Raw genomic sequence first — 14,465 nt, 5'->3', positions numbered from 1 at the left:
TTACCCTAATAAATAAAAGGAAGATAACTCCAGTCTCTAGCCTAATCTAGAACAAGCGATTTTCGAGGAGAGCTGTATGAAATAAAAGCAGGAGCACAAGGCAGAGGGAAAGCAGGGAGAGGAGAGCTTCAAAACCTGGATGTGCTGTTAATCCTTCCCACAGGAACCAAAGTGGAGTCTCTCCCACAGGTCCTCACTGGAGTTTGGTGGCAGAGAATTTGCCATAGAGGGCTCCGTTTGGATGCAGCAGGGTTGTCCCTTCCCAAGGCAGCATCCCACCGGAGCACAACTTCTCTCGGCAAAAGTTTCCCTGCTACAAAAATGCAAACAGGTTAAAAAAAAAAAGCCAAACAGATTTATTTTGGAGACGATGGGGGAGCAACAGTAACTCAGTCTAATGAAACCGTTTTGCTTTTCCCCTGGGAAACACCGGAATGAAAAAAAAGAAAAAAACAACAAAACTCTAAGCCCACCCCACTCAAAGTTGACATTTTGAAACGAAGCAGCAATTTTCTTCTCCACTTAAAATGTCATCACAGACTTTTGCTGTAAAAAATAGCAGCTTTCCCTGAGTGACATTTTGAGGGGAAATGTTGACTTAAAACCAGAAGGAAACCCCCAGTCCATGCAATGAAATGTTTCGAGCTGAAGTGAGACTCCTTGCAGGGAAATTGATATTTTTTTTGCAGGAAAAAAAACAAAAAAAACCCACCCCCAGCTACACATATTTAGTGGTTTGAATTTCCCACAGGAAAAACCCATTCTCAAGGAGGCAAGACTTTGGGAAAGGATGGAGCAACATCACTACTACTGTTCTGGAAGAAACAGCAAACAGCATCCCTGATTCTGGGCAAGTTTCCTCAAAAGCTTTGCAAAAAATCAGTAGTAGAGTCTGTTTGTCCTAGCAGGTGCCAGGCAGGTGGAGCTGGCTCTGTCCTGTCCCTGCAAGATGCCAGTGCAGGAGCAGTGGGGAAGATGCCAAGGCCAGGGGGTGCTGGCACTGGACTGGGGAGCCCTGGTGAGCAATAGCAGGGTTTATCCCACAGCCTTTGAGGGAGAAATTGGATTTAGGCTGTGACTCATGGGAATCCTGCTTGTTCCCAAGGGAGAAAGAGGATTGTGGCTCACTCCTCCTGTGCTTGCAAGAGGGGCTGGGCTTTGCCCAGAGATGCTCCAGGAGATGGGGCCGGGCCTGCACTCTCCTCTTAGGTGGGGTTTGACCAGGAACAATCTGTGCTCGGGCTCTCCCTGGGGCCACGGTTATTGCTGCCTGGGTTCTGTTTTTTTTAATAAACCTGTAATATGAGAAGCCTGCCCAGGAGAGCACAGGGATTATTGGCAAATATCAGTTCCCATTTGCCAGGCTTGGAGGGGCTTTAGCCACACGGATTAGCCAGGAACAGAGGGAGGGACACAAAGCACCGGGATGGGACAGAGCAGAACTGACTCCTTTGAACGCAGGGCTGCAGCAAAATCCTGCAGACAAGGATCCTCCAGCCTCCAAAGGAAAGGCCTGGGTGGGAAGGGCTGTGGAATCCTAATTAGCTTTTTGATATTAATGACTTGGCACAGAAGCAAACAAGGCAGTAACAGTGCCTGGCACAGCTCCTGCTGCCACATCCCAGTCCCAGCACTGGGCAGCCTGCACGAGGGGCTTGGTGGCAGAGCCAGGGATGTGGGGACCCAAAGAATCAGCAGCAGAGGGGGGCACATGCCACTGTGGGACAGGAACTGCTCTGGGATGATGGCACAGGGAGGATGCAAAGCATGCAGGATGTGAGGGTACATAGCAGGACATGCTGTGGTTTCTGCCACCATCACCAGGACATGCCACCACTTGCACAGGGCCACCTTCCCTGCCAGGGCTTTCTGCAAGGCCAAGGCTGAGTCACTTCATCCCAGCAGCCCAAGGGCAGGGCACCCATCACCAGCTGTGCCAACAGGTGCCTGCAGGCTTGGAAACACAAGGTGTGCAAATAAGTCTTTGTGTTGGACATCTGTGTCTAATCCCCTTTTAGGGGCTCCAAAAGCTTTTGGGGCACCCAGCAGGCAAACCAAGAGGAGCCATGGGGTGCAGGCGAAGGGCCCATGCCAGAGTGCTGGCGACACTCTGTTATATTCATGAGAGCTGTTAATTTTTAAATGCTGCAGGGCAGGGAGGGGATGAGCCTCCCTCTTGCCCAGGAACACTCAGTGACCAACAACTTCTTGTGTCAGCTGCTCAAGGAGGCAAAGGGGCTCCCCACACATCCACTCCAGCACTCTGGGTGCAAACCTAAGAGCCACCCACCAGCAGCTGCTGGATGCACAACCCAGCCACAGTCCCACCACCCCTGAGCTCAGTGTGATGCCAAAAACAAGCAACACAAGCACTTCTGTGCTGAGGCATCACTTCAGACACAGCTTTTGAGTCCAGCTCACCTCTCCCCTGCCTATACCAGAATATCCAGCAACAAGCCCAGCCTGGGAGGACACAAAGTCTACCCCAATACCTGACTAACTTAACTCGACTTATCAACACAGCCCCACAAACAACACCACACCCTCCCCTTTACTGCTTTAACCTCTTATAAACCCTCCTGGAAAGGCAGGAATCGCTGTGTGCTGTGCTGAGCCACCAGAAGTTGATTAAGCCCTAATTAATTGCATTAAGGTCAGCCAATGTACTCTGTTGAGGAAGAAAGCCAATAATTAAACTCCACGTGTGGTGTGCTTCTGCCATTAGCTCCCCAGGCTGCGGCGGCGGCGTTGGGCTCGGCGGGTCACAGCCAGCGCCGCTCGCCAGCACATGGCCCAGGCACTCGGGGAATAATGAAGTGCTGGGCATAAAACCATCAGCACTTGAGCGGCCGGGTGGCACAGCCCACCCAGCAGGGCTGGGGACAGCAGGGCGACACGGGGAGCATCCTCTGCAGGGCGCCCAGAGCAGGAGGTGGTGTGCCCGGCTGGCTGAGCCTTTCCCGGCAGGGCTGGGGCTGGCACGGGCCCTGCCCGGGAGGGAAAGGCTCGGGGAAGGCGACAATGGGGTTTTGTGTGGTCCCGACAGGAGCACCTGCCCCGCGCTGGGAGCCGGCCAGGGGCACCATATGGAGGGGAGCTGGCCCTGGCTCGGGGCCAGGCCGGGTGGGACACAGCCCCGAGCCCGGGATGGGACCCTGGGAGCCACCGCCCCTCCAGCCTGGCAATGAGACCAGGGGCACAGAGATGGTGGGCACCAGGTGGGTGTGAGCGCCGGTTTGGTCATGGCCACGCCAGCCCCAGGTGTGACACGGCCTGAGACACTGCAGGGGAGCCACAGAGGAGTCCAGCCTTGAGGAAAATCCTTGCCTTGCCCTGGGGCTGGGCAGCAGAGCAGGGAGTGACCGAGGGATGGGCAATGGGGTCCCGGCAGCTGGGGACAGGAAGGAGTGCAGGGCACTGGGGGCTCTGCCCCGTCAATCCCGCCCTGGCAGCAAGCTCATTTAAGGCTTTTCTTTGCTCCCAGCTGAAAAAAATAAAGGCCAAGGTAATCTGCCTGCCTGTCCCTCTTTGTCTCGGGGATAATAGCAGTCAGCGCAGTGTGGAGCCCCCCGGGGCTTTGCAGATTAGAGCTTTCAGAGATGTCTACAGTGAGTGCCTGGACAAAAACGAGAGGTGGTGGAGTAGAGCAGGACGAAGGGGACCTCACAAGGTCACCCACTCCCTGCCTGACAGAGATCTCCCCTCTCCGTCCCCTGCCAGTGGCCAGGTGGGTGATGGGATGGTGGCCAGCAGATGGGACAGTGGCACAGTGCTCCTCTGGGCCTCCCAGCTCCAAAGGCTGACCTCTCTGAGGGCAGAGTTATAATTATGTCACAGCAGCTTTTTGTTTTATAATTTACATTTTGATGATTCTGATTGTTACACATCTGAACTGGGGATGGAAATAGAGACAAAACCGCGTAACCTGCCACAGAAACCACAACAGTGTGAGCTGCTGCTCCTGTACTCACAAGGACTTCTCTGCAGGCCACCTACAGAGCCAAAATGACTGGCTGGAGACATGGGAATCGCCGTGCAGGGCTGAGCTGCAGCTGGCTTTTCAATAACTCAAAGGGTCAAGACACCAGAGAAAAAATCCCAAACCAGTTCCCCTATTTCTCATGAGTTTTGTCTGGCAGGAGGCGTTCCAGCCCCGGCAACGAATATCCACTCAGGAATGTCTCATGTTTAAAAGCACACACACAAAAAAAGGGGGGAGGTGGGAGGAAACCCTACGCCCGGCCTTCTTTCCGTGTGGCCGAGTCCAAGCGGCTCGGAGAGGGCAGGCAGGGGCAGGCAGGGGCTCGCAGCAGCGGCGCAGGGCTCGGCAGCGCGGAGGGCCGAGCACAGGAGACGCCATGCCTTGTTCATCCCCCTCCCCACGCTCTGCTCGGGCTGTGCGTGTCCACGCGAGCCCCGGGATGCGGCCAGTGCCTGACCGTGCCCTGCTGCCCTCCCTGCCGTCACCGCACACATCATTGCTCCAAACACAGCCCGTGGAGCCGGCGGGGCCCGGCCAGCGCTCCCTCCCCACGGGGCTCGGAGCCCCACACTCGGCTCCCGCTCCGCCCGGGTTCATCCAGCTGAGCAAAGCCATCGGGGCCCAAAGCCACGGCAGCATCCTGTAAGAACTTCCTGGGGACAAGGGAGGGGGCGCTTTGTGTGCGCACCCCGAAAAGCCCCGCATGCCCTCTGTGTGCTGCCCACCGAGCGTCACCTCCTCCCTGCCCGCCAGAGCCAGCCTAGCCATGGAGAAGGAACCAGACAGAGCAGAGGGGAGACACAGACGCCAGACAATAAATCCATGGCTAAACCTGTGGTCCTCAAGAGCCCATCTCCGGGCTGAGCAGAGCCCACCGCCGCTCTGCCCCCTCGGGGTGCCCACACCTTCCCCCGGGCGCAGCACCCACGCCGGCTGCCGCCCGGGGTGATCCACGGTATCCCACTGAAATTTTAGCTCCGGCCTCCGTAGCAGATGGAGATAAGGACAAAACTACTCCCTCGCTTATAAACAAGGGGCCAGATTCTGCCGCCAGCATCCGGCAGGCGATATCCGAGCCGGCGAGGCCGAAGGCAGCCACAAAGCGGCTCCATGCCGGGATCGCAGCCGGATCCGGCTGCCTGCCCGCGGTTCGGGCACGGAGCAGCCCCGGCTTCTCCCTTCACCTGGGGCTGCTGTGAATCCCGGCAGCGCAGGAGGAGCCACGCAGAGCAAAGGCGGCTCGGGGAAATGGGATCCCCGCCTGGGGACGGTATCAAAGACTCATGCAAAAGGGAAAATAAAAGACCAGCCCCCCCGCGTCCCTCATCCCGGTCCCTGCTCCAAACAAAGGCAAACCTGGGCATAGCAGCACACACCTGAAACACAAGCCCCTGAGACCCCAAGCCCCCTGCGAGCCCAGGCCGGCTGAGAGGCCCCCAGCCCCACGGGACCGCCGGGGACCAGCAGCACACACAGACCTGAGTGACAGAGATGCCCAAACCGAGACACGGGGCCCGTGACCGAAATCATGCCGGGAGAAAAGCCCACCCTGGGGAAAGCAGCTGCGTGGAGGTACCTGTGTCAGACCGGCAGTGCCCCCAGCCGCGGGCCATCCCGACACCGGGAGGTGGCAGGCATTTATCGGGGCTGTCCCCCCGCGCTGGGCACCGCGGCTCCGGGGCGGCAGGGGCTGCCATTGGCTCCCGCGCCACCCGGGCAGCATCGCTCTCCAGGGGCTCGCTCTGCCACGGCCAACTTTACAAGGGAAGCAATTTTTTTTTTTTCCCTGCTGAAACAAAGACGAGGGTTCCAGCGAGCGAGAGCACGGATGAGAAAACAGGAGAGGGAGGGGGGGAGAGTGGGCTGGAAAAAAAAAAAAGTCCACACAAACCCACGGATCTTGAAACAAGAGGGAAGGATAAAAAAGAAACCAGAGGCTGCAGAGGTAGACGTGGAGATGGGAGGATGAAAAATTGCAGAGGGAAGAGGCGGCAGCCGGGAAAGGAGCAGGGAGCTCAGCCGTGTCACATGTATCACATCCCCTGAGAGCCACCGGCCACCCCGGCAGCCCACCGAGGCCACCCGGGACGATGCAGGGAACCTACAGGGAGTCTCTCGCGGGCCGGGGCTCTGCGGGGAGAGCAGACAAGGGCTCGGCCCCTCCGGACACGACTCCTGCCTCCCAGGGTGTCCCCGCTCCCGTGGGCTCTCCCCCAGGCGCCCCCGGCCCCACCGGGGTGGCCAGAGCAGTGACCGCTGGGGAAATGGGGGCCACAGCGAGCGGCCCAGGGGTCCCCCCGAGGTGTCCCTGCCCCGGATCCACCTGCCGCCAGGCAGCCGGAGCCCGACCCACGCCCACGCCAGCCCCCGCCATCCCCCGGCCTCACTCCCCGCGGGCACCCGAGGAGCCCCATCACCCCGGGCCGTCCCCAGGACCACCGATCCTCCATCCCGGAGCCTTTCCGCCCGGGCCGACCAGGCAGCCGCCTCCCTCCCGGCAGGATCCAGCCCCGGCTCCGGCCCAGCGCCCCCGGGCAGCGGCAGCAGCGGGAACACCCCCTCGCCGCTCCCATCCCCGGCCCGGTACCGCCGGGCAGCCCCCGGCGCCGCTCCCGCCGAGCCGGGGCTGGCGCACCTGCCCCGCCGCCCGCTCCTGCCCCGCTCCGAGCTCCCTCCCCTGGAGCGGCCGCGCTGCCGCTGCCGCTACCGCTGCCGGTGCCGGTGCCGGTCCTACCTGCGCGGCGCCGCCGTCCCCGTCTGCAGCCGCCGCCGACTCGCGCTGCCGCGGGGGCGGGCAGCGGGAGGGGGGGCGAGCGCCCCCTCCCCGCCCCCGGCCCTGCCCGGCACCGGCCCCCAGCCCGGCCGGGGCTCCCCGCCCCCTCCGCAGCCTCCGCTGCCCGACAGCCCCTCGGGACCCCCACGGGCTCCGAGCGAGCGCAGGGGGAGCCCGGCCCGGGATGGGGACACGGCCCGCCATGGAGGTCACGGCACACATGTGGGCAGAGGGAGCCCGGGGCAGGGCTGCCCACCCTGGGAGACAGACCAAACATCTCGGGCAGGATGGAGCATCGCCACCGTCCTCTTTCCCGCTGGCTTCCCTCTGAGCAGTGGCAGGTGCAGGGAAGGGCTGTGACTGTCCCCACACACATGGCAGTGGGGTGCTGCAGGTGCATGCTGCGCCGGTGATGCAACTCTGGGCCCCAACATGCACTCAGTCCCACAAACCACACAAACATGAACACCCCTCTGTGTCCTCCAGCTGGCTACTGCCACCCCTGCCAAACGCTCCCGGGCAAGGTGGCTGTCACCCACCGTCCTTGGTGGTATCAACTCAAAGGGGACATTGGGGGATATGGTGTTGCACCCCATCCACATACACACAACCCCTTCTGATGCCTCGCCTCTGGTTTGGCTCCCTCTTTATCTCTGAGGGCTGGCAGAAAAATCCAAGGGAAAAGTGCAGATGTCACCCAGGCTTGGTCCCATTCATCCCCTGCTCACTCCCAGCCCCACAGTGCTGCTGGCTGGAGCGTGGCACAGATGCCAGGCTCTGAACCACGGTGGCAGAGGTGGCCCTGGGGCTTGCCCAGGAAAAGGAGGGGATGGCAGTGTGTGGGAGCTGTGTCCCACCAGGACCAATTCCCTGGGACAGCTTCAGGCTCTACCGTAGCAGCCTGATTCACCCAAACTCCCCTGCTTCTCATGCCCCCTGTCCCAAGCCATGCCATTCCTCTAGCATTAATAAAGCCATTAATTAGTAGATCGGAGATACGGCTCAGAAATGCCCACTTTGGAGCAAGATGTAAGCGCTGCAATTGGGATCACAGCGATAAGCAGGTTCAAGGAGGCAGAAGATAAGTTAATACCAGGGCCAGTGTTTAATACAGGCAATTCCTGCCCAGGCCATTCTGGAGTCCCGAGCACACCGAGCCCGTGAAAACGAGCAGGGCCGGGCCGGGCTGGGCTGGGCTGGGCTGGGTCCCTCGGGAGAACCGGCGGAGCGGGGAGAGCGGGGCCGCGGCTGCCGCGCCGAGCACCGAGCACCGAGCACCGAGCACAGAGTACACAGCACCGAGCACGGAGCGCCGAGCACAGAGCCGCCTTTCATTACAAAGGGCCGGGAAGCGGCTCCGAGCTGCCAGCAGCACTGACACCATGCAAGAGGGGATTTTTCAGGCTGATGCAGCAACAAAGGCAGTTAAATCTAGCCAGGTAAGAGGCTTTCGAGGTTAGCTGGCTGTTCCCACAGCACAGGCTTTCTTTTCTTTTTTTTTTTTTTTTTTCTTTTCCCCCCTCCCTCTTCCCTCCCTCCTTTTCTAGGGGGAATTATTTTTGGTAATCCATGTGTTGCTGCTCGTTGGGCGCTGGAGCAGAAGTAAGCAGGTAAGCGGCACTTTTATCCCCAGCCCAGCTTTCCACCACGGCCAGGACTCCAGTGAGGGGCTCTGAGCTCAAAGAAAAGCAGGGAGGCTGGGCCAAGGCAGCTGGAGCGGCGCTAAGCTCACAGCAGCTGGGAATTCCTTCTCTTTTTCCATTGAAATGATGGCAGGGGGAAGCTACCTGGAGAGGAGCAGCTTCCACAAGAAGCACCTGCTGCACTGCTGGACCTGTGTGTGCTGAGGGGGTTTGGGGTGCTGGCACCCACCTGGAGTCCCTCACTGCCTGGCAGGGCGCAGGGGTGCTGGGCATGGAAAGCCACCCATGACACCCACGTCCATCCTAGGGCAGGAGGATGCTCCCTTCACTCTCTCTGCAGGGAGTCCAGGAGGTTCACGCACCTCAGTGGGACATTGTGGAGACAGATCAGGATGAAGCCCAGACCCTGGAGCCTGTTGAAGGCCGGGAGGGTGTTTCTGAAGGGATTTGTGTTTCTGGAGACCTGCATGCCAGCCCCAGTGCTCCCTAGGGAAACACCCTGGGCTCCCCCCAGCCCTGCCAGGTGGAGGATGCTCCAGTGGCTCATCACCTCCTCCCAGTGCTTCACACCAGCAGTGGAAGGTGACAGGACCCTGGAGGCTGCAGTGAGCCATGGCAGTGATCAGTGACTGTGCTGCCATGCAGGGACCCACAGCCCCCGCCATCCCAGGCTCGCGGCCATCACAGCGTGGCCACAACTCATCTCCCTGATGGAGCTCATCATCTCATCCTCTTCTGGTGGCAGCTCCTCACACATCAGCTGCTGAGCCCAGGAGCCCCTGTGTGGATCCAGCTGGGGCAATGATGTTGCTCCATTCCCTGAGGATGCCTTTGCATCACCCCGGTGCCTTGCAGTGCTGGCTGCTCCTGTAGCATGTGCCCACACTGTGCTCTGGTTAATGGTGCAGCCACCACCAAGGTGCCCAGCACCCTGCCCAGACACTTGAACTCCGCCTTGGTGTGGGGTGAAGGTAGTTGAAAATCCCTCTTCCTCCCCATCATCCTCCTCTTCTCCCTGCCCAGCCAGCGTCCACCATTGCAACAAGATTAAACCAATTGCACCATTATTTGTTCCATATTTAATAAGGGTTTGAGGAGCAGATCTCCCAGCAAGCCCCTGCTATCAATCAAACCCGCACAGAGTCCCCCTTCGTGCCTGCCTTTCCAAGAAGAAAGAAAACAAAATTGGTCTAATTTATTATTCATTTGTTCATTAAGTCTGTATTAACCAGATATATTATAAAGGAAAACAGGATTGCGCCTTTTGATCAGTAAACCCTCTGCTCATGAATATCCATGAGGCTCCCCCCTACCCCAGCACCTCTCCCGTGTGATGGAGGGGGCAGTGGTGGGTGCTGGCACCGGGCTGGTCCTGGCCCTGCTCAGGGCTGGGAAGCTGCTCTCAGCTCTCAGCTCTGTCTGCTTGCAGAGCTCTGGGGATCAGCTGTGCCATCCCACGGCACTCCAGAGCTCGCCACTGACGAGTGCCCACAGCTGGCAGGGAGAGGCCAAGCCCTGCTGGGCGCAGGAGGCCGTGGGGACGTGCTGGGGGGCACTGGGGTGATGGGCTCCCCTCCCTCGCTGCCTGGGGCTGAGCAGGAAGCCGAGCAGGTGGTGTTTCCTCGGCGTGAACAAGCAGCATATGTGCCTGGATCCCCGGCGCGTGGCGGCGGCGCCGATGCCGCGACTCCCCCTGCGCTGGGGGAGGCACACGGGACCCCCAGTGCCAGGGATGGCCTGCAGGACCAGCACAGACTGCAGCAGCACCTATCCCTGCTCCCTGGGATCCTCCCTGCGCCTCCTGGGCCATCCCAGGGAGGATGGGAACGCCAGGAGATGTTGCAGGGACTGGCTGGCACCAGGTCATCAGCTCATGGTGGCATTCCCCCAGAGCCAGCAGCAGCGTGCGGAGAGCCGTGTCCCAGCCCAGCAGGACGGTGGATCCCAGCCCTGCCCCGGAGCTGTTGCACCCTGCAGCAGCAGTGGGCGTACACGCAGAAATGCCACATCCTCATGGATGTCCATGCACCCATGCAGTCCAGCCAGACCTGAAAATAGGTTGGTTTTAAAAATGCATCACTTTGAAGTTATGTAAATGAAAGGCAGCGGCATACAGAGCATGCTGGCAAAAGGGTTTCCAATTTTTTTTTTCCTCCTCGCCAGCTTCCTCCAGTTAAAATTGGGTTGCAATTCATTAATAAAGGAACAGTTGTACTGAATAAGCTCCCGTGCTTAAATCAGGACAGAGAAGCGTAATTAACCCAGCTCCAGTCTGATGTGATGGAAGAGGAAAATGCTCTTCTGTTTTGGTCCCTTCCCTTAAAAGCCCGCTGCGTTCTCCCGGCCTCTGGGGAACGGAGCTGAGCTTCTTATTTAAAAATGAAGCTCGCAGCCTGACAGAGCGGGTTCATGTATATATATATAAAAGCTGTCATGATGATATTTTATTCATACCCCTCTTCCCCTTCCCTTTGCTTGGAAAATCCAGGAGCAGCCAGCAGGCAGTGTGGAGAGAGAGAGAGAGAAAGCAAGAATCCCCTTTTAAAAGTGAATTACAGATGCAAGTCACATTAGTTGAAGCCCCACGAGGCGGCAGATTCCCGAGTACCAGGGCTGGCCCCGGCGGCTTGGCCAGCCCAGCCCTGGCATCGCAGCTCCCACCCGTGAGACAGCGGGAGGGGACGGGGGGTAGCACCGGCTGCACTCCACTGATCTGTACAAGATTTGTCCTCGCTCCTCTGAACGCAGCGACCACCTAAATTGCAGCCTCATTAAGGGCCACAAAGGGCTCCCGCTGGCCGTTCCTGTAGGTGGGGTTCAGCCCATTGTCCTGGGCTCCAGGTGAGAGGATTCCTTCTCCACCATTATTTCCGGGGCTGGCTCTCCACCTCTCCCCCAGCAGTGTGTCTGGATGAGCCAGACGCTGTCCGGCCGCCGTGGAAGCGGCACGTGGCTCTGCATGTTGATGGAGCATCCCTGCGGCTCGGCTCGGCTCTGCCCGGCCCTGCTCCCCCTTCCCCGCCGCCGCTGCCTCACCTGCTGCAAAAACAGCTGCTCAGTGGGGGCATGGGAAGGCAAACTGGGTTTTGGGGGGTCTTTGGGTGGGGAAGAGCTGCCCACAACAAGGGTGCTGGGTTTGCTGTACAGGGCAGGGAGTCTGGGGAGGCAGAGGAGGACAGAGCGGTCCATTGAAACTGGGAGTGCTGCAGGACTGGCTTGATGTGAGAGGCTGAATTCCACACAGGACCCGCCACAGACCCACCAACATCTCCTCTGCCCCTGCTGAAGCCACCCTGTGTCACCTGTCCCTGTGTCACCTGGGGTGAGGTGAATGCCCAGAGGGTCGCAGCCAGTGATCCCCAGGGCTGTGGGAGCACCCCAGAGGAGCAGCCCTGAGATGGGGACACACAGAAGGAGCTCTGCCATGGGGAGGTGCAGCAGTTCCCCTGTGCCACAGGGCTGCCCAATGACCCTGGGTGTGGAGCTGGAGCCCAGCTGGCATTGCTCATGGCACAACTCCCCCACTCGCTGGGGACCTTCTCCATATTCCTTCTGCTTCACTCCCAATGCCTGCCTGTGTCCATCCCTTGTAGCTCTACCCCAGGGGATTCTGAGGCTGTAATACTTTTATTAAAACTAACAGGTTGGTTCCCAGAGCCCAGGGATGCTGGGCCCTGCCATGAACCCATCATACTCCCCATGAACAGCTGGGTACTGGATTAGAGGGAACAGGGGCACTGCCAGGGTTCATCCTGCCCTGCACACACCAGCATGCCTGGAAAGCCTTGATGGGGCAGACTGAATCCCTGGGGATGAAGGAGATGTGGGTGATGCCAGCCAACCCTTTTGTAGCAGAGATGTTTCTGGTGAGGAGAAAAAAAAGAAAAATCAGTGTTTGTTTCTTTCTGAGAAGATTGCTCTCTGCGCGCTCCTTGTATTTAGTTATTATTAAAGGGTTGTTTTGCTGTCAGTGAAAGCCTGCAATTACAGGCTCTCTCTTCTTTTCCTGGCTGTCACTATTCCCCATGAAAGCATTGCCCACAATTTTAGCATTTCTGCATTTCAATGTAAAGAAAAAGAAATTGGGATTTGGGCTGACACTTTCTATGTGCGCGTGGCTGGTTTCAAGCTCCTCTGATTGTCCCCCCACCAAAAAATATCATTTTGGGGGCTCAGACCAGAGCAGAATGTAGCTGTGCACTAGCAGAGCTCTTTGGTCTTTACCCCCTTGCTTGTTCAACCCATATCCAGGCAAAAAACTCACAGAAATCCTACCAATGCCAATGCTGTGGTCAGGAAGCCAACACCACCTCACACCCTTCTCCCACAAGTGTGCTGTGCAGAAATAAATACACTATTTTCACTGAAGATCCTTATAAATTTCCCTTGGTCAAATAATTCATGGCTGATGGCTGGAACACACTTGGTGCCCTGTAGCTGTCTGTGCCAGCCACACCATAAATCCTTTCCCTGACCCCGTGAAACACGGGATATCCCCAGCCAGAACCAGCATCCATGTGGAGCCAGAGATGCAGCAGATGGGGCAGACTTGGCTCTGCTGGACCCCAAATCCTCAACATTCCTGGAGGAATCCCCCCAAAGTTCATGGGGACGCTTCTCCTCTCTCTGAACCCTCCTCCCCGGCTGTATCACCACTAATCTAATGTGGCTAATTTTAAACGAAGCTGCCCTCCCTTGACATGCATCTCCCCGTGGCATTGAAATTAAATGTAGGCTGTAATTTGGCATTTGAGAAGCGAAAGGGATGGTGGCCCTAAGGGAAAAGATAACAGCTTGGCTGTTTGTGTTAAATAGCTGTCTGCGAGCTTCAAACTGCAGCCGGAGATTCAGCTCACGGCGGGCAGGCTGCCAGCCCCCGGCCTGCTTTGGCTGCAGCTCCTCCACAGCAGCAAGCTCGGAGGGGGGACCCAGCCCCGACCCCCCAGAGCATCTCACAGGGCATCGGCTGCTCCCCAGGCTCCTGGCTCCTGTGGAAATGTCGGGCAGGCTCCTTGCTCCAGCTCCAGGGATGGATGCACAGCCACGGGCAAGGAGGAGCGCCGGGCTCGGGGCATTCTGAACCTGGCACGGCCATCCCAAGTCCATGCTGCCCCTTGCGAGGTGGTGACATCCCTGCCGAGTGCTGCACCAGTGTGGAATTGCAGCTGGTGATGCTGGGATGTGGCCTCAGCATGGCACAGAGGTTCCTAGATTGGCTCCAGACCCCAGCTCTCCTTGCAGGTGAAAGCTCTGTGCCACCTGAGGACTTTGCTTTAAATAAAAGTTTGCTTCACTCATATCCAATGTTTCTCATGGCCTGGAACAAAAATTAATTTTAATTTCAAGCTCGCTTTTTTTTTTTCTTTTTTTGGATTTTAATAGATGCTGTTAATAAAAGGGAGACTTTGAGATGGCAATTTCCAGCAGCAGAACATGCCTGTTTTGGGGGCACTTTGTTTTGAACTGGAAAAATTTGCCAAGGCAGCGGGAATTTGCCTGTGCCCCTGGGTTCACTGGGGGCACCGGGGCCGGCAGGGGATGGAGGAGGCAGATGTCCCCGTGGCCAGGGCCAGCTGCAGCCCAGGGATGGGGATCCCCGATGGGATGGTTACCTGGAGCACCCCCCAGCCCTTCATCCTTCCCAGCCCACCCACTTCCATCCCTCTGCCCTCCTCCTTGCCCGCACCCAGTTCCCATTTCCCAGGAGCTGCTCGTCTCTCCCAGCCCTTTGTACCGCTTGTCTCCATCCTCCCCTTTGTTTAGCATTTTAATTATTTTAATTACCTTGTTTGCCAGCTTATCGCGGCGCTCAAACCCATCTGTGTGCGAACGAGCAGACACAGACTTTTATCTGCAGCCCGCCGTCAGCCCCATTAGCATTTTTTACTCCCGCTTTGGTGGAGGAGAGGAGAAATTTGCATTTCTGCCTGGGCCGGTGGGGCTGGCACGGCCGTCCCTCGCCTCGCAGGGTCACCTCATTCTTCCCAGAAGAATGGGACTAATTTATCTCTCCCCCTCCTTGTATCCATTTCAAATGAGAGATTAATATAATGACAAACATAGAGCC

At 58.2% G+C, this 14,465-nt stretch overlaps 2 long non-coding RNA genes across 2 annotated transcripts; one reads left to right on the top strand and one right to left on the bottom strand.

The window, feature by feature from the left end:
• Nucleotides 1-7,195: 7,195 nt before the first annotated feature.
• On the top strand, nucleotides 7,196-13,651 carry LOC113459077 (uncharacterized). Its single transcript, XR_003379940.2, has 4 exons — nucleotides 7,196-8,194; nucleotides 8,303-8,365; nucleotides 8,532-11,239; nucleotides 13,214-13,651. It is a non-coding gene; the product is annotated as an uncharacterized LOC113459077 (long non-coding RNA).
• On the bottom strand, nucleotides 10,486-13,226 carry LOC141730650 (uncharacterized). The gene is made up of 2 exons (XR_012582240.1): nucleotides 12,166-13,226; nucleotides 10,486-11,434 (listed from the first exon to the last, which is right to left on the bottom strand). It is a non-coding gene; the product is annotated as an uncharacterized LOC141730650 (long non-coding RNA).
• Nucleotides 13,652-14,465: the final 814 nt, after the last annotated feature.

This window comes from Zonotrichia albicollis, chromosome 12 (genome assembly GCF_047830755.1).
Source record: "Zonotrichia albicollis isolate bZonAlb1 chromosome 12, bZonAlb1.hap1, whole genome shotgun sequence".
NCBI classification, from domain to species: domain Eukaryota; kingdom Metazoa; phylum Chordata; class Aves; order Passeriformes; family Passerellidae; genus Zonotrichia; species Zonotrichia albicollis.
The sequence above is the reverse complement of the archived record's forward strand: the minus strand, read 5'-3'. Positions and strand labels throughout refer to the sequence as shown.